Raw genomic sequence first — 26,940 nt, 5'->3', positions numbered from 1 at the left:
TAAAGAACTTTTTAAAGACACTGTTATTAATATATTTTTCAAGGTTGTGGTGAAGGGAATATCCTCTCAACTCCCTCTGGGGGTGTAAGGAGGTGCACATGGGAAGGGCACGCAAAGCAAATCTTTCTCATTGGGTTCATTCTGCACATTATACCTAGGAATTTCTAACATTTCAGTTATATTTACTATGATTACCAATACTGAGACTTTTTAGTCAACCAACTGGGCGAAGAGAAGCAATCTTAACTTTCTGCTGGCCCATCTGTAAAGGACACCTATATTGACAATTTTTACCCAATATAAAAATGCTTTTTTTTTTTTTTTAAGATTTTACTTATTTATTAGAGAGACAGCCAGCGAGAGAGGGAACACAAGCAGGGGGAGTGGGAGAGGAAGAAGCAGGCTCCTAGCGGAGGAGCCTGATGTGGGGCTCGATCCCAGAACACTGGGATCATGCCCTGAGCCGAAGGCAGACGCTTAACGACTGAGCCACCCAGGTGCCCCCTAAAAATGCGTTTCTTTTACAAATTAGAAAAGTCCTGTAATCTATGTTGTATCTGACTCGTGTTCTAGCATTAAACTTTTTAATTACTGTCCCAGAGAATACTGGGATCCGGCTCTCTTATTAGACAAAGAGGAGCATTGGCTTTTCTAAGGAGGTAACTCCCTAATGATAACGTTAATATCTGCAAGGAAGAGGATAGAGAGGATACTTCTATTTGTTAAGGGAGTTTGGGATAATTTAGCTATGGGAATTCGGGTTTGGGAATACCCTGAGACCTATGTATCTGCTGATATTACCCATCCTATTGTGTATATCCAACTTGTTCCTGTTCAATTCGATAACTCCCGGTAGAGAATTGGGGAAGCTGGGGATTTAACTGAAATTATGATTTGGCAGCTAAGGGTCGTACTAAGTATTTGGTTTTCTTCTTACTCAAGCCTATTAAGTACAAGAGACAATGGATTCATTTAGCATGCTCATGGTCATATAAATCCCTGCCTCGATACTAGGATTTAGGGATTTGACAACCTTGTTCTTTTTTCATAAAGTGTCCAGAGCTGTTGGAAGCCGCCATCTGTACCCCATGGTCCTTGAATTTCTGCATATTGTCCTAAAAAAATGACAACCAGTCCCCCAAATTAAACCTTCAATGATGACCACATTCTGGGTGCCCAGATGCCTAATTTAAGAATCTATTTTGTCATTGTATGCCGTGGGCTACCGGGTGCTTATCCATAAATATTAGTGGGTTCACAGCATTTAATCCGCACTAAGCAAGATAATTAATCCTAGTTTCCCTGCATTTCTGGGTATCTGTGGCATGCATCACATTCACTGAAATAATCTCAGTATCGCTTGGAATTCTTGGTTGCAAACATAGAAACCAGTTCTAGTTGATTTAAGCAAAGAAATCAAGGGTATTGAAGGATGCTAGTTTCCTCACAGAACTGACATAAGGGAGGGAGAAACACACACAAAATATAGATAGGAAGCAAGGGAGATTAGGGTTTGCCTTCGAGTGTGTTCATATAATAGACAGCTGAAAACAAACTAAAAAAAGACAAATGTATAGTGAGTAAAGGCATGGTTTTAAGTCCTAGCATGTCATATTAACAGGAATTGGTCAAGCAGTTAAGCGAGTAACTTCAAGAAAGTATAAATGAGTTTCAGGAGAACCAAACCAAACAGAACTCTAGCATATGTACAAAGTAAGCAGATTTAGGCCACAAGATAGGAGCTCAAACCAAATTGGAAAGAGGCAAATAGAAATGCAGTTCCTGTAAGAAGTTCGCAGGTTTATGTAAACAGCGTATCAGGCCTATGGCTATAACCAAATGGCAAAGATTTGCAAGCTTATGTTCTAATCCCAGAATAACCACTCTACTTTGTATAAAAAGATAAGTGATTGCATAATGGAAGTCAGACTTGAATCTACTTGATAGTTCTCTTGGGATTCCAGCAATCGCTCACTGCAGATAAAAGGAAAAATAAAACACACTCAATAGCAGAAGGTTAGGTTAAGTTAGATCAGAACCATAACTTGGTTTTGGTATTAAAACTTTATTACAAAGAACCATAAAGTACTAGAAGAGTCTCTACTGTATTTGGGGCAAAGTTTTGGCATTTTGACTTTTAAATTTCATAGTCTTCCTTTCTAGCTAAGGTCTTCAAAACATATTCAAGCAAGTACCCCTCCATAACTACCACCTGCTTTCCCACCTGAACTTTACCTAAGTAGGTAATGTCCTTAATATCTGTCATTCTCAGCACCACAAGCCCTCTTATTAACCTGGAGAGGTAAAACCAGGTGAAATCATCATCTCTTTTCTTCCTTTACCCATTTGTAAAGTTCTGTCCAATTAGAGGAGACCTTCGTGGGAAACAGTTATATTTTGAGCTCAAAACATATTTGAATAATACAGATTTGGGGGAAAATAATCATTGTTCTCTCAACAGCCATGAACTTACTCTTCTAAAGAGCAAATATAAAGCCTATTTTAAATTGGAATACTATTTTCAGTAAGCAAAACTGAAAACCAAGTTAAGTTTAAAATCTAAATTCAAAAGCATCATTCCTGTTTCAATCTGTCAGTATTGATGTATAGGTTTGCCTCAAGCATTCTGTTTGACCTTTTCGGTGTCAACCGCAAATGTCATCTTTTCTAAGAATGATATTAAAAATTTAACTTCTTTCTTGCCAAAATGATAAAAAAAATTGTAAACAATAACTCTTAAGATTTGTTGGCTTTATCCAAAAGCGAAATTAAGATAAGGTTAGTGATTTTAGGTTTTATCACTCTGTGTATCTTAGGTCTTTGGAGAAGGATAATTTGAAAAGTTTAGTTTTCTCTATGGATAATCAAATCTAAAGACTAAAAATTGTATGTTACAGCATTTATCATACTGTATTGGTATGGTATGGTATGATAGGAGCTGTTTGGAAAGAAGATATAGAAACCAACCTTCGATATGGCTCCCAATGATCCTTGCCTCTTTTATTTATACCCCTGTGTTGTCCTCTCCCAAGTGAATCAGGGCTGACTCTCTGTAACCAATAGAATATGGCCGAAGTGGCAGTTTCTGACTTCCAGGTTGTTATAAAAAGCAATGTGGCTTCCACATTGATCTCTTATCACTCACTATGGGGAAAGCCAGCTGCCATGTTAGAAGAACTCTCAAATAGCCCCATGGAGGAGCCCATGTAGACAGAAATGGTGCTCTCTTTTTCTCAGCCAACACCAACTTGCCAGCCATGTAAGTGAGCAACCTGGAAGGCTTATCTCCCAGCCACAGTCAAGGCTTCACATGACTGCAGCTCTGAAAGACATCTGATTTAGAGATGGAACCCCAACTGCCCAGTGAAATACTATAGGAATTTTGGACTTAGAAAAACAATTAGAGATAATAAAAACTTACTGTTGTTTTAAGCTATTAATGTTTGGTGGTATTTGTTACACAGCAATAGATAACTAATCCATAAGGGAATGTGTCTGACTTATTACCAAGAGTTGACAACCAATGAATGTTTTCTTTTTCTGTGAATGAGTAAATCAATTTCCATAGCAGAGAATCTCTAAAAAGCATGCTGATTTATGTGTCAGCTCCTCCATCAGAGGCATCTTTGGCTGGCCTTTGGAAATGTGACTCAGTGGGAAAAAGGCCCCTGCTGAATCGTTCCCGGTCTGTCATACATAGTTAATATTAGCAATGCAAATAGAAACAATAATGCTAGTGTCTTCTTTTTTTTAAAAGATTTTATTTATTTATTTGACAGAGATAGAGACAGCCAGTGAGAGAGGGAACACACGCAGGGGGAGTGGGAGAGGAAGAAGCAGGCTCATAGCGGAGGAGCCTGATGTGGGGCTCGATCCCATAACGCTGGGATCATGCCCTGAGCCGAAGGCAGACGCTTAACCGCTGTGCCACCCAGGCACCCCATTCTTCTTTACCACTCCTGTCTTATCAGGATGTCTCGTTGGCTGAAGTTTACGAAGATGACCTAATATTTAGGATTCTGGATTCCTTTGTAGTTGCAAGGGTATTTGCTCATTTTATGGAATCAGTCTCCATTTGCCTGCATTTGTCCTCTTCTCAATTAAGCCTCCTTTGTTATTCGAAAGCTAAACCATTTTATAAAGCAGTATTGTAGGTAGAGGAGAATCTACCCATTTTTTTTCTCCCTTTGACCTTATAGAAGATAACCTCTGATAAACCTTTCATTCTGATGGAAAATTATTCCAAAGATATTCTAATGAGGCTGCTTATGAATTGTTACCTATAGCTTATTAAAATCTGCAGAATCCTTCCCCATGATAGCCCTTTAGTAATTCTGACTGAATAAAGCAGTCAACAAGCAATCAATTCTCTGATGTTTTGTTTTCTGTTTATATTTTATTTCCTCCTATATTAATTCATCTTGGACTAAAGTCAGCTGAATTGACTGGATGTTTTGGTTTCATATATACACAGTTCTAATGTCAAAGAGCAATGGTAGTCTGAATTTTTGTTGTATTTGTATAAGATTTTTATTTTTATTTTCTTATTTAAAGAGTATTTTTTTTAAGTTTTTATTTAAATTCCAGTTTGTTAACATATAGCATAATATGAGTTTCGGGTATACAATATAGTGATTCAACACTTCCGTACATCACCTGGTGCTCATCACCGTATCAGATTTTTCAAGGAAGTTAAGGCACTACCCCAAAGAATTTTGCCTCTTCTCTTTATGGAAAAGTTGTATATCATCCCCATGCCTAATAGCTAATAAGCCTAAAAACATAAGGCTAATAAATACTGCATGAACCTTTGTAGATGATGATAGCTTTGCCTCTTCCTTTCTAATTCTAATATTTTTTTCTTGTTTATGTTATCTAAGATCTCCAGTATTAGGTTGATAATGATAATATTAGACCTACTTCTCTTGTTCCTAGCTTAGATGGGAATGTTCCTATAGTTGCATAATTAAGATATGGTGTTTACTATAGATTCTGGTCAATACCCTTTATCACATTACAGATGTTCTTTCCTTTCCATTCTTAGTTTGATATTACTTTTTACAAAATCAATGATCTATTGATATAATTCAAAGGTTTTTTTCTTCTTTAATATAGTAATGCACTGAATGAAATTAGTAGATTTTCTTTTGTTAAGTCATCTTTGCATTCCTCGGTCAAATCTATTTGGTCATGATATATTATTTTTTATACATTGATGGAATCACTTTACTAATTAGTGTTTTAGGTCTATACTTACAATTGAGATTTACTTATAATTTTTGTTTTTCATCTGGTCCTTGTCTGTTTTGTTTATTTTTTCAAAGATTATTTATTTGAGAGAGAGATAGTGAGAGAGAGTGCAAGCAAGGGGAGGGGCAGAGGAAGAGGGAGAAGCAGACTCCCTGCTGAGCAGGGAGCCAAAGATGGGGCTCCATCCCAGGACCCTGGGATCATGACCTGAGCCGAAGGCAGACGCTTAACCAATTGAGCCACCCAGGCGCCCTGGACCTTGTCTGTTTTGATAACAGATTTTTTCTAGTCTCATAACATGATTTAGAGTTTTCTATGAGTGCATGAGTGGGACTGAAGTAGTTCATTGCAAGGCTCACAATCGCTGGAATCCGTTGGTGTCTTTTGGCATGATCACACTCCCTGGAGGACTGCGGGCAGTCACACAAGTGGCAGTGGCAGTGCGTGGGTGGGGTAGGGGCATGTATGCTCAGCTGTGAGTTTTCTAGGAAACGAAATGGAAAGCGGTCATTTTTACCTTTGCGTATATGTCATGTTTAAAGGTATGGGCTCTGAAAACAACCGCCTGCTGAGTCCCTAGCTTCGTCACTCGTTTGCATCCTTAGATGACTTAAACATACCGTATCACAGTTTCTTCAAATGTGTTGAGGAGAATGTTATAGTACGTACCTCATAAAGTAGTTGTGAATAGTAAATGAGCTGACACAGGGGCCCCTGGGTGGCTCAGTTGGTTAAGCCTCTGTCTGTTGATTTCAGTTCAGGTCTTGATCTCAGGGTTGCGAGATCGAGCCCTGTGATGGGCTCTGTGCTGGGTGTGGAGTCTGCTTAGGATTCTTTCCCTTCTGGGACACCTGCGTGGCTCAGTTGGTTAAGCGACTGCCTTTGGCTCAGCTTGTGATCCTAGAGTCCCGGGATTGAGTCCCGCCTCAGGCTCCCTGCTGAGCAGGGAGTCTGCTTTTCCCTCTGACCTTCTCCCCTCTCCTGCTCTCTTTCTCATTCTCTTGCAAATAAATAAATAAAATCTTTTTTTAAAAAAGGATTCTCTCTCTTTCTCCTTTTCCCTCTGCCCCACCCTTCCCTCCCTCTCTCCCTCTCTAAGAAATAAAAAAATGATAATAATGAAATTAAAATAAATTAAAAAGTGCTGACACAGAGAAATGATATACCACTCTCTGGCCCGTAGTAATTACTTAGTGAATGTTAGTTCTCCTTCTCTACCTTTTTGACCTCTTTCTTTTCTTCTTCTTTCTTCCCATCACCCTATTTACTTTCCCGTTTTTAGTGCAGCACACCTAATATCAGTTGTGCCTGGTGTTGGAGTCTCTTTGCTTTAACATCTCCAGAAAGTATACTCTTCTGCTGGGTTGATGCAGGTTTAGTCACCTACTTTCTGTGGGGGAAGTATGTGGACCTACTGACTTTCAGTTAATTTTCTGGTTTTCAGTTCCGCTCATATACTCTTACTTTCAATTCTGAATCATTCTGGGATTCTGCAGCCTGAATAAGCTGCCCTCTTGGCTATTCCCATTCTCTATGCTTTCAAAACTGTGTTGCCTCCTCTCCCTTTTTGTTACATGTTTATACCTTTTTGATTCTTAAAAAAAAAAAAAGATTTTAGTAATATATTCACGTAGTTAACAAAACAGTATAGAAGTAATTCCAAAAAAAATCTCATTCTTCTCCTGTACATGTACATTGCTTACTACTTCTATCAGTTTCTTATCTATCCTTCCGGAGTTTTATTAGGCAAAAATAAGCAAATATGAATCTATATTCTCATTTTTCTTATTTTCTGTTATGAAGAAGGTAGCATACAATCTACATACGATACTACTGGACTTTGCTTTTTCTTTCTAAATCTCACATTCTACACTGAAGATCTTGCAGAGAGAGACAACTCTCTCATTCTTTCTTTCTTTTATTTTTTTGAATTGCTGTTGATTTCTCCATTGTGTGATTGTACCACAGTTTACTTAATTATTCCTTATGGATGGACACTTGGATTGTTTCTTATTTTCTACATTGTAGCTAATGGAGCAATGAATAAACTTATACTTTTCTGATATTTAATTCATACACGTATGTCTATAGAATAAATTCCCAGAGGAAAGACTGCTTCATTAGAGGGCAAATGCATTTGTAATTTTAATAGATATTTACAAATTGCCCTTCAGGGGAATTTTACCATTCTGTACTCCTATCAGGAATGTGTGGGAATGCATGCTGCCCCTGGCCTTGCCAGGAGAATCGTCAAACGTTTAGATGATTTGCCAATCTGATAGGTGAAACATGCTATGTCAAGAAAATTTTACTTTCTAATTTGTGTTTATCTTGTTTTGAGTGACAGCGACCACCTTCTATATGTTCAATGGTAATTTGTAATTTCTGGGACCTGTTTGTTCATAGACTTTGACCATTTTTATTGGATTAGCAGTTTCTTTAATACTACTTTAGGGAGATAAGGCCTTTGTATGTAATATGATTTTCAAGTTATTTCCAAATATGTCATTATTATTTGATATTGGCTTTTTCTATGCAGAAGTTAATGGGGCTTTTTATATATATACATACTCTACTTCATCAGTCTTTGATGGCTTCTGAATTCGGAACCATTAGAAAGGTTTTCTCCCATCTAAGATTATAAAGAAATTTGCCATCTTTTTCTGATTACTTTTATGTTCTCATTTTTAAAAATATTTGGCATATGTTGACTTTATCATAGCATCTGATATGAGAAGTGGATTCAACTTTATTTTTTTCTTTTAAAAATTTTTAAAAATTATGTTCAGTTAGCCGGCATACAGTATATCATAAAGTTTTTGTTGTAGTGTTCCATGATTCATTAGTTGGCGGGTTTTTTTTTCTTTCTTTCTTTAAATGGCTCCACAGGGGCACCTGGGTGGCTCAGTCGTTAAGCATCTGCCTTTGGCCCAGGGCGTGATCCCAGGGTCCTGGGATCAAGCCCCACATCAGGCTCTTCCACTGGGAGCCTGCTTCTTCCTCTCCCACTCCCCCTGCTTGTGTTCCCTCTCTCGCTGGCTGTCTCTCTCTCTGTCAAATAAATAAATAAAATCTTTAAAAAAAAATAAATGGCTCCATAGCTATTTCAAAACCATTTACTAAAAATTGATATATGATGTCAACCCCATATAGATCTTTGTGTATTTCTGGAACTTCTGTTGTATTGTTCTATTTGTGTGCCCTCTATATTATTTTTCATGACTGAAGCTTTATATAATGTTTTTTTAATCTGGTAGGGTTAGTTCCCCACGTTGATATCCCTTTTCAGAACTCTATACATCTTTGCTGTTTTATTCTTTTTATTTATTTTTTTAAAAAATTTTATTTATTCATTTGACAGAGAGGAGACAGCCAGCGAGAGAGGGAACACAAGCAGGGGGAGTGGGAGAGGAAGAAGCAGGCTCCCAGCAGAGGAGCCCGATGCGGGGGCTCGATCCCAGAATGCCGGGATCACGCCCTGAGCCGAAGGCAGAGGCTTAATGACTGAGCCACCCAGGCGCCCCATGCTGTTTTATTTTTCTATATGAAAATGAGAATCAGCTTGTCTAGTTCCACCAAAAAAACCTGTGTATAGTTTTATTGAACTGGTATTAAGTTAATGAATTAACAATCCTCTAAGGAGGAGTGACATCTTTTTCACATTGAGTCTTCCCTCTTAATAATGTGGTGTGGGAAAGGTATTATATAAAGGTTTAATTATAAAACTAACCCTTAAAATAATATGTAACTTTCTAACTATTAGAAGACTACAGTTAAGAAAAAAAAGAAGCCACATAATAAGATACACATTCAAATGACAGAACAAATACCAAATATATCTGTCATGTCATTACATTTAATTGGAGTAAATTCACCTGTTAAGAGAAAAGAAATTTATACTATATCATTAAATCAACTCTATAATGTACATAAGAGATATTTTAAAAATATGATTTGAAAGATTATAATTTAAATGATGGGCAAATATAAGAGAGTAAAATCTTGGAAGTTCTCCTCACAAGGGAAAACTTTTTTTTGATTTTTTTTGTTATGTTCAGTTAGCCGCTATATAGTACATTAGTTTTTGATGTAGTGTTCGGTGATTTATCTGCTCACCACAACACATGCTCTCCGTAATACCCATCACCCGGTTACTCCCTCCGCCCATCCCCTTCCCCTATGAAACCCTCAGTTTGTTTCCCAGGGTCCATAGTCTCTCGTGGTTTGTCTCCCTCTCTGATTTCTCCCCCTTCAGATTTCCCTCCCTCCCCCTGTGGTCCTCCAAGATACTCCTTATGTTCCACATATGACAAGATAATTGTCTTTCTCTGCTTGACTTACTTCACTTAGCATAATCCCCTCCAGTTCCATCCATGTCAGTGCAATTGTGGGGCGATGTGGTACATGCATATGATGGAATATTATTCAGCCACAAGGAAAAATTTTTTGTAACTTTGTATAGTGAGTGATGGTAACTAGACTTACTGTAGTGTTCATCGTGTAGTCTATATAAATACTGAATCATTATGTTGTATACCTGAAACTAATATAATGTTTTAAGATAATTAGACCTCAATTTAAAAAATGTGCAAATATATTACCAGGTAAATAGAAACAAACAAAAAACCCTCAGGTCCTATTATCTTAATATTAAATAAACTCAGTGTAATTCAAACCTCCAAACCGTTAAATAAGACAAAGGACACTTTATTATGCTAAACATATAATTAACAAGAAAGTTGTGTGTATGTGTGTGTGTGTGTGTGTGTGTGAGTGTGCATTTTCCTGAAAATGTTCTTTTCACCTTCATTTTTGAATAATATCTTAGCTGGTTATACAATTCTAGGAAACCAGTTATTTTGCCTCACCACTTTAAAGATTTATTTTCTATAATAAATCACTGTTCTATGACACTGTTGGTGCCATTGAGATAGCTACTGTTGGATTACCACTCTTTTGTAGATAAATTGTATTTTTTCCAGTGGCATTTCAGTTTTTCTATTTGTTTTTGGTGTGTTGTATTATGTGAAATGTGGATTTATTTTTATTTATCTTAGTAGGATTAAATATTTTGTTCTCCCCTCCAAGAAAATTGTGTATTTCATCAATTCAGGAAAATATATCATTCATTCTTTCTATTCTCTATTTCTGGGATTTGATTCGAAGTGTGTTAATTTTCTGGTTTTCACCCCCATGTCTCTTAACTTCTCTTTTAAACATTTTTTAAGTAGGCTCCACACCCAGCGTGGAGCCCAACGTGGGGCTTGAACTCATGACCCTGAGATGAAGACCTGAGCTGAGATCAAGAGTCAGATGCTTAACCAACTGAGCCATCCACGTGCCCCCATATCTCTTAACTTAGTTTACTTGTTTTCCCTCCGTTATTATGTATTCTAGGTATTGAATCATATGTAGCTTCCTGTGTAATATTTTCTGTTCATCTATGTTTGATGAATTTTTAATTTTAATGATTGCATGTTTTCAATTTGAAGAAATAATAATTGTTGTTTTCCATGTGTGCCTGTTATTCTTCAGTAAGATTCTATATTGCAGCAGATGAGGCCAGATTCTATAGCCAAACTGCCAGCTACGGATTATGTTTCCACCATTTACTAACTGTGAGAACCCAGTCAATTCACTTCTCCTCTTGATGCCTCCATTACTTCAGCCATAAAATTAGGATGCAAGTGGTTTTCTGTCGTAGTTAATCTCTTGATTTACTCAGTGTACCCTACCTGTCTTGCAGCTCTTTCATTCTTTATATAACCAGTTTCCTCACTAAGTTACCTTTATTTTAAATAATGGCTTCTGTTTTCTTGGGTGAACCCAACTCTGTTTTTTTAAGCCCATATTCATTTTTATCATAGGAGATTTCCATTTTTTTCCTTGTAAATTCAGCTATGCCTTGTTTATACAATTGTCATATTCTGTTTAGTATTTCTGGATTGCTGTCATGACAGGATTTTCAGGCTACCTTTTTTGGGCGTTATGCCAAGCCTGTGCATTTGTATTATATATTAGGTACCAAAGGGAGTTATTGTCCTGTTATTGTCAACATGTTACCCTCATGGAAATGAAAGGGAAACAATTAACATACATAATAACATTTACCTCTTTCTCAAGTTTAATGAATTGTTTTCTTTGGACTTACATGGCTTAACATTTCTAAAGGAAATTGCTTGGAAAGTAAATCAAAAGTAACTGGTTAGCTGGCAGAGATGGAAGAATAATTAATATTATTAAGCTGGGAGAATAACATAAGAAATGGCATAGAGTTAATTTTTCATTTACCTAGAATAGAAAAAAAGTCAACTAAACTATAGATCTCATATAATTGAGAATTGTAAGCATTGTTGACCATGAGGAATTATTAAATATGAAATGGATTTTTGTATTCACAGACATCAGGCCACACTTTCAGTGCAGAAATCAATCATTTTATAACAAACACTTACTGAGCAAATGTTATGTGTCAGACATTGTTTTAGGTGCCAATGATGCATTGACAAATAATATGGACAAAAATCTCTGTCTTTCTGAGTGTATATTTTAGATAAGAAAAACAAATAGAGCAGGGTAAAGGATATTGGGATTATAGAGAAGAGGGAGTTGGGATATTGAATAAAGTTGCCAGTGTAGGCTTTGCTGATAGGTTTACATTTAAGCAATGACTTGAAACAAGTGGAGGATTAACTGTGGGGATATCTGGGATGAGAACCACTAGCATAATGAATAGGCAAGTCAAAAACCTGGAGGTGAAGAAAGGCCTGGCATGTTCAGAAATAGCATTACTGAATTAAGTCATTAAGTTCTTTTTAAATGCAAAGTCTCATACAATGCATGAAAAATCAAAACTGACTCTGCAGATTTGCTCATCAAGGCAATTTGTTTACATACCCCATTAACAATCATTGTTGAAACTAAACAGGGAGAGTGGGCTGTGATTCTGACATAGTTGCATTTCTGTGAAAATCTTGTTAGAGTAATTGGGGATGAAGAACTCAAAAGGAAAAACAGAATTAATAGGGATCGTACATCAGAGAAATTAGCAAACTAATGCAATAAAATAAAAATATCACACTTCGTAATAATTATTTTTGATGGAGAGCATTCAAGATGCAGATTGTCATCCTTTGAAGATTTAGTCAAGACAATAAGTCCTGTCCAAACAAATTAATAGAATGTCAAGGGTTCTCATAAATGAAACTCTGTCAACATATATGTGCAATATCTTTGCAGTTATCACATGAGTGTTTCTTAATATCAGCAAGAATACACAGAAAAGAGATATTTAAAGGTTACTAGCGCTTGGAGGAATCCTGAATTTCAGAGCCAAATGTTAAGTTGGGATTTTATTGGAACTGAGATGGCAGAATAGCCAGGAACCCTTTTATTTTTATTTCTTTACAAGCCTAGATAGTGATATATTGCGTGTTTTTGAAATCACTGGATCTTTCTAAGGAATTCCCAAGTCATTTCCAGTGAAAGAAAGTGCTGAGTGTGATTGTTCCTCCTTATAATGTAAATTGCACTCATTAGGAATTTGATGCACACTTTTTTCCTCTGTAGAGCTGTCGGATTTCTTAGGCAGCGAAGACATGCTGGGTGAGCCAGAATAAAAGAGATAGTGAAAATTTGCCATACATACAAAACGGAATGAAGTAAAAATTAACAAAATCAGTTTGAAACTTGAATGATATAAAATCATTTATAATTACCAAATGAAACCTAATGTTCTTTTATGGTTTATTTGGTTTCCGTATGATGATTTATTTTTCCGGAGATTAACATTATATCTTGCAATTAAATTTATATAAAATTGCAGGTTGTCACCTCTTTCTGTGGGGTTACTGCCAACAGGTCTAATTCAATGTCAGCTCCTTTTTGTTTTAATTCAAGGATTTTTCTGATTCCAAAAAACACTTCAATCTTTAAAATTCAGTTTGAATTATTTTGCAACTTAAAATCCTATATAAATTAAGAGACTTGAAAGAGTCCTCAAAGTTTTAAGGTTAAATTAGTGGTATCAATAGAAATATATACTTTGAAAGAGCTAATGAGGAATCTAGACATAACCATAGTTCAAATCTTGTGAAAATGAAGCAGTGTCTTATGAAAAGCATTATCACAATCTGACTGAAAGGCAGTTTTTGCTATGAATTCCATAATTTATGTTGGAATGAAAAATTTCCTGTTCATTAAAAATACATTGAAAAACAGATCATTCAATAATCAAAATAATCATGTTATGCAAATAGTTTGGTCCTTTGAGAATGAAAATAGCAAAGGAACGTTGTGTTTGTGGATTAATAGTATAAGCAAGACGATTCAATAACGGATCAATTCAACACATTATCTAATTAATGTAATGTGACTATATTCAAATACACGATCTATTCCATTTTCTTTGGGGTCGAAGGCAGCTGAAGTTATTGGTGGCAGGATTCCTGTAATCTCTATTCTTCCACATTTCCTGAAAAGCAGCTATGGCCCTTTTGGTCTTTTCTCCCCCAGCCTTCCAACAGTGTATAAGCCTCTCATTCCCTATTTTCATGATTGAACTCTGACACATTCTTCAAAGACACTATGTCTTGTTCTTTCAGTTGTGACTCCCGGTGGATAATGCCCTACTTATTTGACCTCTCTGTTGTACTTGATGCTGTTAATATTTGACTTCTTTCATTTGTTCCTGGTTACTGCTTAGCATGAACTTGTGCGGGGTCCTTTTCCTTCAATCTCCTCGTAAATGTTGGTGTCCCCCAAAGTCCCATTTTTGAGTCTTCTTTTACTGTACACATGACCCCTATATTATCATCTTCTTGCTCTTTATTTCAAAAATCTATATCTCTAGCTCAGAAAAAATTTAAATGAATGCATAAATGAAATAGAGAAAGAAATTTGAATGGCAAAAGAAAACATGCACTTTTAATATACATTATGTTGTTGTTGTTGTTTTTTTTTTTAGAAAAAAAGGGAAGAGGGGCAGAGGGAGAGGGGGAGAGAGGATCCCAAGCAGGCTCCATGCCCAGTGTGGAGCCCAGTGCGGGGCTCGATCTCATAACCCTGAGATCCTGACCTGATGGAAATCAAGAGCTGCACGCTTAACCAGCTGAGCCACCCAGGTGCCCCAACACACATTATGTTTTACTTGAACATATGTATTCCGCCTCCAGGCAGGAGAACACATAAATGCTGGAGTTATTTTAAACATATCCAGGATGTTCAATTTGTTGTTAAGTACTTTCAGTGTTGAGAACTAGAATGGAGAAGATGCTGATTTCAGTAAAGAAGAAACTTAAACTTTCAGGAGCCTGGAAGAATGCGTTTTCTAACTTGTTGTTTTTGTGCATTAATGGCACAACCATTTTGGAAAACAGTTTGGCAGTTTTCCAACGGAGTTGAAGACTTAGGTTCACACAAAACCTGCACACGGATGTTTATAACAGCTTTATTTGTAGTCACCCAAGCTTGTAAACAACCAAGGTGTCCTTTAGTAGCTGAATGGATAAATAAATCATGGTACATCCGGATGATGAAATATCACTCGGCGCTAAAACAAATGAGCTATCAATCCGTGGAAAGACACAGAGGAACCTTAAATGCATATTACTAAGTGAAAGAAGTCCGTTCGAAAACGTTCCATAACTGTATGATTCCAACTATAAGACATTCTGGAAAAGGCGAAACTATAGAGACAATAAAAAGATTAGTGGTTGCCAGGTAGAGCACAGATTTTTAGAGAAGTGAAAATACTCTATACGATGGATACATATCATTATACATTTGTTGTAATCCATGGAATGTACAGTACCAAGAAGAAACTTTAAGGTAAACTATGGACTTTGGGTGATTATGACGCATTAGTGCTGATTCATCGTTGGTTAAAAAAAAAAAAGGTGCCCTTCTGTGAGTGGTGTTGATGACGGGGAAGCTATGCATGGGACATGGTATTTTGGGGGAAATCTTTGTACCTTCCTCTCAATAGTGTGAACCTAAAACTGCTCTGAAAAAACGACGACTTTAAGAAAAATTACATTGTTTGCATTTACTTTTCAAGCAGTTTTCTTCAAGGATTTAAGCAGAAACCGTCTGGAGCCCCAGTTCTTTTGCAGAACTTTGGCTGCATAAAGGGAATACACTGGAGAGAATGGTTTTGAAAATAACACAGCAGAAAGGAAAGATTTCGAGAAGATAGAAAAAACACAAAGGTCTGTTTGTCCTGCCTGCGGTCAAAGGCAAGTTTCAGAACCCTTTAAGCCAATGGCTGGTGGAAAGGGGAAACGGGGAGGGATAGTCCAAGAGTACAAAGTTTCCGTTATACGAAAGATAAATAAGTTCTGGAGATCTGCTGTACAGCATACTGCCCATAGCTAACACAACTGTAGTGTGTACTTAAAATTTGCTAAGAGCGTAGAGCTTATGTTAAATGTGCTTACCGCACACGGACGCAAATAACAATAACAAGCACCCCACGTATATGGCAAGCCGTTGTAAGTAATGTCTGTGTGGTGCTCCAATGGAGGTTTTCAGGGTTTCCAGCAACTATCTACGCTTCAAGCTGGGCAGCGAGTAACACAGTCAGGACGGAAGAGGCTTGTAAATGGAGGTTATAATGGTAATGTGTATGAACAGAGAACATATGACTCTGGAGCCCACTTCTCCCAACCCTCTGCTTTGTCTTGCTGCTACATATCATCTTACGGTAGGGGATGGATAGCTCCAAGAATGACTCAGAGAAAATTTGTCACCAAGTGGTGTTTTTTTTTTTTTTAAGAAATGTTTTTTTTTTTTTTTTAAAGATTTTTATTTATTTATGTGACAGAGAGACAGCCAGCGAGAGAGGGAACACAGCAGGGGGAGTGGGAGAGGAAGAAGCAGGCTCATAGCGGAGGAGCCCGATGTGGGACTCGATCCCGATACGCCGGGATCACGCCCTGAGCCGAAGGCAGACGCTTTAACGACTGTGCTACCCAGGCGCCCCACCAAGTGGTGTTATAAAAGTTTTTATTTGGAACATGATTAGAGGAAAATAATGTGGTATTTCTTACTTACCTGCGTTTTTGAATGTTGATTCATAACTATTATGATCTATTGGGATTTGATGTGAGATGTCACTGGAATAAAATGGGTCAACAAACTACCACCCATAGTCCAAATTCAGCCCATCATCTGTTTTTATAAAGTTTTATTGGCACACAGCCACACCCATTAATTTGCATACTGATTTATGACGGCCTTTGTGCTACAATGACAGAGGTGAATAGTTGCGGGAGAGATCATGTGGCCAGCAGAGTCAAAAGTATTTACTGATTACAGTCTGCCCTTTACAGAAAAAGTTTGCTGACCTTGGAGTACAAGACTCTGTGGCTATAATGAATTTGAGAACCACTGAAGTAAAGGAAACTCAATCATTGCAAACACAGAGGAAAGAAACATGCCCACAGTTTTGGATGAATACCAGAGAGACTGAGATTGTCAGGGGTTTATTATTGGAATATTTTAACCCCGAATCTATTTTACCTGTGTTCTAATCTTAGGTATAACCACCATGTCCTCCAAATATTTTCCTACTTGCATTTATGCATACATGCTACATCCTGCCCGAAGTCCTAACTACTCATATTTAATCTATGCATTATTCAGAAACTACAGGCACGATACTCCCCTGGCATCATCCACAGAGCATTTCGGGTTACCCAATCTTATCTTCAAGTGTACATTTTGCTTTTAGTAGGACGTGCGGATTCTGATGTTGATACGGAATTGCATTAGGGCTGAAAATATAGATGCCATTAATGTTTTAATTTTCCCTCTATTTGAAAAGGGGAACAATTCATAATAACCTTATGATGAGTTAGAGCTTACAAAATGAATCTAGGGGAGGCCAAGTTAATAAAGGAAAACTAAACATTTTTATCCGTTGTCTAGGAATTTCTAGATGGATGAGTAAAGGGTAGTAGCTGAGTGAATCAAATGTCTAAATAATTCATGGATTAATGGACCTTTTCGTTTGTCCTCAGGATACTCAATATATTGCACACTCAGTGTCTGTCTAGCTGTATGGGATTCGTCAGAGGAAATCAGAGGAGAGGAGTGTATAGGAGTGATGCACTTGGCCAAAGTACCTATACATTTTATGAGTCTGATAGAAAATCTTTAGCCACAAACTTGAACAAACTGAAGAAAAATCCCAGCTTAAAAACAGAACTCCAGGCTTTGAGACAATTTGCTCTGCCTGGTATCAAGGAAAGATGTCACTAGTAATTCCAATCCCTTTCTGTCTCTAGTTCCTGAAGACAGCTGGATGAATGGCGGGGCAGCCCCCCCGCCCCCCCCCCCCCCCCCCCCCCCCCCGCCAATTCATCATCTTTGTTGATATTGGAGTTAAGCAAAGCCCAGAGTACCACGGAGCCATTTAGATGCATTTTCCTTAAGAAGAAAGTGCATAACTGAGGATTACAGGCCAGGAACAAAGTAGAAGAGAAAATCATGCTGCTGCAGCTGGAGAATTTCAAAGGTAATTTAATCTCCGAGGGAAATCTCACAGCCTGAATTCACAACACCACTTAGCATAGATAGTCATGCTGTGCTGCTACTGTATCAAAAAGATTGCTTGTGCTAATTGAAAAGGAGGAAAAAATATAGCACTGAATGAAAAGATGGAGTATCTCCCCTGGGTTTCCACCATTTTGCCTAAGTTGCCTGTTTTCTTCTATGTTGATGAACACTAACGATGCCTATTGGAATCTAATAGGAATTATTTATATCATGTTTTGAAATCTGATAAAATGTAACAGAAATATTTACTTAACTTTAAAACAGAACATTTTATTTAACTTAAAATTTTATTTAACTTTAAAATAAAAATTCCCTGTTTAAATAAGAAATTGTTTAGGACATACTGAAATAGGTTAACTAACTGTATTTCACAGCAATTTAGTTTGGAAAAAAATGATATTAAAGGAGACAACAGTCAGTTAAAGGGCATTCTAAAACTGTTATCTAATATAAGCTCTAACACAGTATAGAATGGGAAGTCATCAGAGAGGGAGACAAACCATGAGAGGCTCTTAACTCTGGGAAACAAACTGAGGGTTGCTGGAGGGGAGGTGGGTGGGGTTTTGGGTGATGGGCGTTAAGGGGGCACAGGATGTGATGAGCACTGGGTATTATACGCAACGGATGAATTTTTGAACTCCACATCTGAAACTAATGATGTACTATATGTTGGCTAATTGAATTTAAATAAAAAAATATTAGTTGAAAAAATGACATAGTATGGAATATCAATGTCCAATAGAAATATAATGTGAGCCTCATATGTAATTCTAAATTTTTTAGAAACCATATTAAAAGAGGTAAAAGGAAATTATTTAGTAATATTATATATTATTGCATATATTATTGTATTTAGTAATATATTTTATCTGACCCAATATGTCCAAAATAGTATCATTTAAAACTTATACTCAATATAAAAAATACAAGATAGTTTACATTCTTTTTTCATAATTTTTCTTCAGACTATGCCATGCATTTCACATTTATGGTGCATCTTAATAAAGACTTGTCACATTTTGAGTGCCCAATAGCTATATGTCACTAGTGCTTATTGCATGGACAGCAAAGGGCTGGATTGTTTTACAAGCTGTGTACAATGGAACATCTTCCCACTTAATGCAAATTCTGTATGCTTCTTTGGTCAGCATTTAGTTAAGGTATAATAGAGCACATCTAGAGGGTATGCGAGAAGGGGTTTAACATATCACCTTTTTGCAGTGAACTACTGGATAACTGATTTGAACATAAAAGTAGTTATTTTTTGTGGCTCAGCACTTGAAATGTTTCCTGATGTAGTGATAAAAGACAGGCTGTTTTGAAGAGGTTATTTTCTTCCTTGCTTCATTGAACTACGGTTGACAGTCCTGCTTCCTGATAGCTGCAATGACAAGGGACATAACTTACTGGGAAGTCTTGTTGTTATTACTGTTTTTTAAAAATTTGGTGATTACACAAAGGCCTATTGGTAGTCACAGCCTTCTGAAGGAGGAGATCCCGGATATGTCATTCCCCCCCTTTCAAGTTTTCTAATGTGGGTCATTGTTATCAATGTATTGAGTCCAAGGCATTTTATGGTTGACCAGAGGTATCTTGAAGATAGGTAAGTCTTAAATAAGGGACATCATCTGAAACACAGGGTTAGAGACTGGGAAAATTATTGGCAGTCTTGAGTTTTCGAGCTTACGTATGTATGGGGATGCATTTTATGACCAAGCAGGCCGAGGTATGAACTACAACAGGATTTCACTAGATTATTTAGTTAATACAAACAGACAGTAGGCTGCTGAAATTCAGAATTTGGGGTCTAGGAAGCACACTGGGCATAGCTGAATTTCAGTATTGTTTGGGGACTGAAAGATCACCATCCACGGTACACCTCATTACACAAGATAGAAACCTGGATGTCACCTTTAACTCTTCTTTGTCTTTTTCCCACACATGCAAATCACCTCCATTCCCAGGCCTGTCAATCCTTTCACCTACCTCCTGCTCTAATGTCTCATTGCTCCTACTTTGGTTGCTCCTCAGGACTCTAGGACAACTATTATTGTCCTTTGCTTGAAGACCGATGAAGAAGAGTTTGTGTCTTCTCGTAACTCTTAATATAAATATACTGGATCTGAGTTTCAGGGAGGAGTTTACTCAAGCTTTTCATTGCAATCCTTATCAAAATACCATCAACTTTTTAAACAGAGCTGGAACAAACAATCCTAAATTGGTATGGAAGCAGAAAAGACCCTGAATAGCCAAAGGAATGTTAAAAAAGAAAACCAAAACTGGAGGCATCACAATTCTGGACTTCAAGCTCTATTACAAAGCTGTAATCATCAAGACAGTATGGTACTGGCACAAAAACAGACACATAGATCAGTGGAACAGAATAGAGAACCTAGAAATGGACCCTCAACTCTATGGTCAACTAATATTCAACAAAGCAGGGAAGAATATCCAATGGAAAAAAGACAGTCTCTTCAACAAATGGTGTTGGGAAAATTGGACAGCCACATGCAGAAGAACGAAACTGGACCATTTCCTTACACCATACACAAAAATAGACTCCAAATGGATGAAAGACCTAAATGTGAGACAGGAATCCATCAAAATCCTGGAGGAGAACACAGGGAGCAACCTCTTTGACCTCAGCTGCAGCAACTTCTTCCTAGACACATCACCAAAGGCAAGGGAAGCAAGGGCAAAAATGAACTAATGGGATTTCATCAAGATAAAAAGCTTCTGCATAGCAAAAGGGACAGCTGACAAAACAAAAGACAACCTACAGAATGGAGAAAGATATTTGCAAAATACATATCAGATAAAGGGATAGTATCTAAGATCTATAAAGAACTTCTCAAACTCAACACCCAAAGAACAAATAATCCAATCAAGAAATGGGCAGAAGACCTGAACAGACATTTCTCCAGAGAAGACATACAAATGGCCAATAGACACATGAAAAAGTGCTCCACATCAGGGGAATACAAATCAAAACCACAGTGAGACACCACCTCATACCAGTCAGAATGGCTAAAATTAACAAGTCAGGAAACGACAGGTGTTGGCAAGGATGAGGAGAAAGGGGAGCCCTCCTACACTGTTGGTGGGAACGCAGGCAGGTGCAGCCCCTCTGGAAAACAGTATGGAGGTTCCTCAAAAAGTTGAAAATAGAACTACTCTATGACCCAGAAATTGCACTACTGGGTATTTACCCCAAAGATACAAATGTAGTGATCCGAAGGGGCACCTGCACCCAACGTTTATAGCAGCAATGTCCACAGTAGCCAAACTATGGAAAGAGCCCAGAGGTCCATCAACAGATGAATGAATAAAGAAAATGTGGTGTATATATACAATGAATACTATATAGCCATCAAAGAAATTGAAATCTTGCCATTTGCAATGACATGGATGGAACTAGAGGATATTATGCTAAGAGAAATAAGTCAATCAGAGAAAGACAATTTTCATATGATCTCATTGATACGTGGAACTTATGAAACAAAACAGAGGATCATAAGGGAAGAGAGGAAAAAATGAAACAGGATGAAACCAGAGAGGGAGACAAACCATAAGAGACTCTTAACTCTAGGAAACAAACTGAGGGTTGCTGGAGGGGAAGGGGGTGATGGACATTAAGGACGGCAGGGGATGTAATGAGCACTGGGTGTTATGTAAGACTGATGAATCACAGGCCTGTACCTCTGAAGCCAATAATACATTATATGTTAATTAACTGAATTTAAATAAAAAACGTTTAAAAAAAAAAGATGGCTACATTTGCACTGTATTGGAATACAGTTATGTAGGTTGGTTACTGACTAAATGAATACACGGAATGACTAGTTAAAGTTCTTGTTGTAAAATGTAGCATAGAGTCTAGTGCCTTATCCTAGGCCCTGTCTCTCATATGGAGTAGAAGGGGGAAACTCTTTTACTGGAAAAAGAAAATATACTGGTTCAGTAACTATATGCAATGCGTGTAGTGAGATCTCAGGAGGTTAGTAGTATAATCGCAAGGCTGAAAATGCTTGAATCTGTTTTTGTGTGTTAGAAAAAATATATGTAATCAGTGGAATTAGACAACTAAGACTTTACCATAAGAATACAACTCGATCAGCAAGGAATGAAATGCAGGCAAGACCATAGAAGTAAAGTGAGCAAGGTACAGGGGCGCCTGGGTGGCACAGCCTTTAAGTGTCTGCCTTCGGCTCAGGGCGTGATCCCGGCGTTCTGGGATCGAGCCCCACATCGGGCTCCTATGCTATGGGCCTGCTTCTTCCTCTCCCACTCCCCCTGCTTGTGTTCCCTCTCTCGCTGGCTGTCTCTGTCTCTGTCGAATAAATAAATAAAATCTTCAAAAAAAAGTGAGCAAGGAACAGAGGTGGAGACTAAGTAAAGACATTTTGATCCTGGATAAGCAGCCTGAGCCATCTCAAGTTGCCCTGGTAACCGGTTCCGTTCATGATTATGACATGATAATGGACAAAGTAGTCATGTGGTGTGAAGCCATGCCCATTCCTTCTAAGCTTTCACCAAGGTGGTGGACTAGGGTAGAGTTTAAGTGAAATTGGGTGTTTGTTTCCTTCCTGCTACCATTTGCGTTAGCAAACTTCCCGTCACAATTCCACTCATGGCAGGGAGTATAGATTACGACACGATAGAACTACTGCTTCTCATTATTATAATCAACTGGATTATCTTGTTGCTGGCTTTGCTAGTCTACTGTCTAAAACTGTGTTTTTCCCTGTTGTTTTCGTAAAGACCAAGCCCTCTTACCTTTCACTAAAGAGAATGTGCCAAGTATAGACAACATTGGATGGAATCTTTCCAAAGGACAAAGCACATAGGTCAGTATCGAATTGTCTTATTAATGAGCCAAGAATGTATTCTGTTTCCCAGAGGTTACGGGGAGGCGGTGCCCAGATGGATAGAAGTAGGATTGTCTTTATGAAAGGAATAAACAGATTGTACCGCCTGGCTCTAGTTGAATTATGGGGGAAGGTCAGAATCTGAGGAAGAAAATTGACTGGGTGCAGAATTCGATGAAGCTACAAGTAATTAAAGACTTTCATTTAAAGTCACATGGAAAATTTAGGATGTCTAGAAATACATCCTGACCCTTTTACAAGTCATTTTGCCCTCAAGGGAAAGTAGGGGAAATTAGAAGAATTTTTAGTGCTCCAGGGACTGTCAAGGCTAAAGGGCAAATTCTGATAATATTTTGAAGGTGAACCAACAGGCACAAAAAGGGAAAAAAATGTTGAGGCCGAATCTTTTCAAGATGGGAGGGGGGATAACGGGTAGGAGAATTTTTCATTGACTATCCTTAGAAAAGTGGCTTTAAGAGATGAAGAAGATTGAGAGTAAATATTAGAAAACATTGAGTACAGTTAGGCCCTGTAGCGGTTACAGGTTTTTTGTTTTTTCTAGTTTTCTGTTTAATTCGACAAACTATTTTAAAACAGTTGCATTTAATCTTCTCTTGCAGGAAAACCACTATGGAATCTAAATAAAAGGAACTAACCATGAAACTGTAACTTGGACCAATTTACTGAGTGCTAATTGATTTAAAAATGTGCTTAGAGATTTCAGATTTTGAAAAATAATTACCAGCTTGGGAAGTGCCATTTCAATGAACAATGAAAACTATTTAAGTGGGAACATAAAATTTCCATTGATAAAATTTTAAGGACTTGTTTCAAAACATAGTTTGGGGAATATATTTGAACGTCCTGACCAAGTTAAATACTGGATCCTGTGTCAGAAGGAGTTAAAAGGCTAACTATTCTGCCAGTGTGCGAATGCATTGTGATTCCGGAGGGTACACGCTAAAATAGAACAGAATGAGAATAATGAATTGCAGCGTTATTATAAATTAACTTGTCATTTAAGTCACTTATCTTTATATTCAAGTTATATGTAAAGGCCGGGCCATTTAGAAAAAACGTATTTCTGAATCCTAACCTGTATTTCCAACTGCCTGCTTGATATCCTCATTTGAATATCTGATAACTACCTGAATTTAATATGCACCAAACAAAATCCTTCATATTACTTTCCACGTCAACTCTTCCCACAGTCTTTCCCATCTGAATGAATAACAACTTCAGTTTTCAGGTCAAACTATCTTGCCATCATTCTTGACGTCTTTCTCACACCCCATATGTCGTCCATTGGTAAATCTTACCACCTCCATCCCCAAAATATATTCCAGATTTGACTACTTCTAACTGTTCCCGCCACCATTAACTTGGTTTAAACCCCCATCTCTCCCTGGATTATTGTAGTAACCTCTTAACTGGTCTCCCTGACTACTTCTTTGCCTCACTTTGGTCCAGTCTTAACGTAAGATGTCAATCAGATCACGTCACTCCTCTGTTTAAAGCCCTCCCGTGATTTCCCAGCTCATTCGGAGTAGAAGCCGCAGTCTTCACTGTGACCTCAAAGGCTCTGAATCATCTGGTCCCCTTTCCCTCCCTCCCTCCTCTGACTTTAACTTCAGTGACGCTCCCGTTTCTCTTCACTGCACCCACACGGATCTCTTGGCTATATTCTACTCCAGATACTTGTTTTTGTATTTTGAAAATTATTTCTACAATTCTGCCTTGAATTTATAATATGTTTCTTTTTCTAACTTCTTGAGCTTATTTACTTTCCATTTTTATTTTTAATACAGGAGCCACTTTAGCGGTATCTAACAGGTTTTGTGATTTTGTATTTGGTCTTTTCAGTATTATCTACTTTTACATACTTTCTAATTTCCATCCTAATTTGTTTTTGACATGAACATGTTTTTAAATTTCCAAATATGTGTTTTAGTGTTGTCTTTTTAGAACATCTCTCATTGGAATGCATCATGCTCGGGAAATATAATGTGTTTGACACTGAATACTATACTTGGAAATGTGTTGATGCGTTTGATAGCCTAATATGAGATTAAGTTTTTTTAAAAAAAGGTTATTTATTTGAGGGGAGGAGGGGCAGAGGGAGAGGGAGTCTTAAGCAGACTCCACGCCGAGCAAGGCTGAGCTCTACCTCAGGACCCTGAGATCGCAACCTGAGTCGAAACCAAGAGTCTGTTGCTTAACCAACTGCGCCACCCAGGTGCCCCTGAGCTTAACTTTTATAAATGTTTCACATAGGCTTGAAAAGAGTGAATTTCCTAATGTGGGAGTGTAGGAGTAAGCTTGTAAATTTGTTGCTCAAATCATTATCAGTCTGTACTTGCTGTGATTACTAAAATATTTGGATTTTTTTAAAAGATTTTATTTATTTATTTGACACAGAGAGAGAGACAGCCAGTGAGAGAGGGAACGCAAGCAGGGGGAGTGGGAGAGGAAGAAGCAGCCTCCCAGCAGAGGAGCCTGATGTGGGGCTTGATCCCAGAACGCCGGGATCACGCCCTGAGCCAAAGGCAGACGCTTAAAAACTGCGCCACCCAGGCACCCCAAATACTTGGATTTTCTATCTTCTAACTTATTTTAGTGTCTATCTTGTCATCTTATAATTTTTCCTTGATTGTCTTCTTTCCTCTTTTGTCTTAATTTAATTGGTTTTATTTCTCTCATTTTGCTTTTTTTTTCCCTTTAGTGGTTCCAAGAATATACAGTATATTTCAACACATTGTTACACTTGTAATTTTTATTTTTATTTATTTTATCTTAATCCCAGTATAGTTAATATACAGTGTTATATTAGTTTCAGGTGTACAATATAGTGATTCAACATTTGTATACATTACTCAGTGCTCATCATGATAAGTGTACTTTTAATCCCCTTCACCTATTTCCCCATCCCTCAACCCACCTCCCCTCTGGTAACCATCAGTTCGTTCTCTATAGTTGAGTCTGTTTCTTGGTTTGTCTCTCTCTCCTTTATTTCCCTTTGCTCATTTGTTTTTCTTAAATTCCACATATGAGTGAAATCATATGGTATTTGCCTTTCTCTGACTGACTTATTTTGCTTAGCTTTATACTCTCTACTTCCATCCATGTTGTTGCAAATGGCAAGATTTCATTCTTTTTAAGGTGAAATAATATTCCATTGCACGTATATGCCACATCTTTATCCATTTATCTATCAGTAGACACTCGGGCTGCTTCCACAATTTGGCTATTGTAAATAATGCTGCCATAAACATAGGGGTGCATATATCCTTTTTTAAAGGATTAGTTATTTATTTTAGAGGGAGAGAGAGAGAAAGAATGCGAGCAGGGGGCGGGGCAGAGGGAGAGGAAGAGAGAGAATCTTAAGCAGGCTTCACACTGGATGCGGAGCCTGATTCCACAGTCCTGAGGTCATGACCGGACCCCCAAAAAAGAGACGCTTAACTGACTGAGCCACCCACGTGCCCTTATCCTTTTGAATTAGTGTTTTCATATGCTTTGGGTAAACAACTAGTGATGTGATTACTGGATCATATGGTATTTCTATTTTTAATTTTTTGAGGAACCTCCATACTGTTTTCCAGAGTGGCTTCCCCTATTTACATTCCCACCAACAGTGCACTAGTGTTCCTTTTTCTGCACATTTTCAGCACTTGTTATTTCTTGTGTTTTTAAAAATTTTATTATATATAAATTCAGTTAACATATAGTGTATCATTAGTCTCAGAGGTTGAATTCAGCAATTCATCTGTTGCATATAACACCCTGTGCTCCTTACATCACGTGCCCTCCTTAATGTCCATCACCCAGTTACCCCATTCCCCCACCCACTCCCCTCCAGGAACCCTCAGTTTGTTCCCTATGATGAAGAGTCTCTTATGGTTTGTCTCCCTCTCTGATTTCCTCTTGTTTTATTTTTGATTTTAGCTGTTCCGACAGGTGTGAGGTGATTCCTCATTGTAGTTTTGATCCCGTTGTAGTATTTCCCTGAGAATAAGTGATGTTGAGCATCTTTTCATGTGCCTGTTGTCTTCTTTGGAGAAATGTTTGTTCATGTCTTCTGCACTTTTTAAAATTTGATCATTTGTTGTTGTTTTTTTGGTGTTGAGTTGTATAAGTTCTTTATTTCTTTTATTTAAGTTTTTATTTTATTTATTTTATTATTTTAAAGATCTTATTTTTAAATAACCTCTACACCCAACCCGGGGCTCAAACTCACAACCCTGAGATCAAGAGTTGCACGCTC

General features: G+C 37.6%; 1 protein-coding gene and 1 long non-coding RNA gene across 2 annotated transcripts in view; both read left to right on the top strand.

Moving 5' to 3' along the window:
* Positions 1–15,951, top strand: part of LOC125281262 (RNA polymerase II elongation factor ELL2-like) — a 134,104-nt gene extending 118,153 nt beyond the window's left edge. Inside the window, exon 3 of the transcript XR_008960227.1 lies at positions 15,311–15,951. The gene's annotated coding sequence lies outside the window, so the exon portion shown is untranslated. The remainder of the gene's footprint in view (positions 1–15,310) is intronic.
* A 414-nt stretch (positions 15,952–16,365) lies between these two features.
* LOC123002288 (uncharacterized) lies at positions 16,366–25,606 on the top strand. Its single transcript, XR_007188370.2, has 3 exons — positions 16,366–17,767; positions 22,570–22,655; positions 23,297–25,606. It is a non-coding gene; the product is annotated as an uncharacterized LOC123002288 (long non-coding RNA).
* Positions 25,607–26,940: the final 1,334 nt, after the last annotated feature.

The sequence above is a fragment of the Ursus arctos genome, chromosome X (assembly GCF_023065955.2).
Source record: "Ursus arctos isolate Adak ecotype North America chromosome X, UrsArc2.0, whole genome shotgun sequence".
NCBI lineage: Eukaryota > Metazoa > Chordata > Mammalia > Carnivora > Ursidae > Ursus > Ursus arctos.
The sequence above is the reverse complement of the archived record's forward strand: the minus strand, read 5'-3'. Positions and strand labels throughout refer to the sequence as shown.